The following is a 285-nucleotide window of genomic DNA, read 5'->3' as shown; positions in this document are numbered from 1 at the left end:
TTTTTAGTGTTTTTTCCGCAGGAGCGAGATCTGTTTTCCAACAGACCGAAATAATCACTAGCTAGTTTCTATTGCAGGCAAACATACTTTCTGTGAAGTCTGGTAGTACTAGAAGGAGTTAGTCCTAAGTAACATTGCAGCAGATTATTAGATAACCTCTAACAGCATCCTCTAATTAGAGTTCTTATGATACAATTTCATCCTGTAATTAGTTGAGATTGGCTGCTTCCTTTTGCAGCTTATTAGTGGCAACACAGCTGTAGAAGTGAATCCACTCTCATTTGT

General features: G+C 37.9%; 1 protein-coding gene across 1 annotated transcript in view; it reads left to right on the top strand.

The window, feature by feature from the left end:
• Positions 1-285, top strand: part of LOC104161171 (forkhead box protein P2-like) — a 37,555-nt gene that overhangs the window by 30,943 nt on the left and 6,327 nt on the right.

The sequence above is a fragment of the Cariama cristata genome, unplaced genomic scaffold, assembly GCF_000690535.1.
Source record: "Cariama cristata isolate BGI_N322 unplaced genomic scaffold, ASM69053v1 scaffold8804, whole genome shotgun sequence".
NCBI classification, from domain to species: domain Eukaryota; kingdom Metazoa; phylum Chordata; class Aves; order Cariamiformes; family Cariamidae; genus Cariama; species Cariama cristata.
This window is presented reverse-complemented; position numbering and strand designations above follow the sequence as displayed.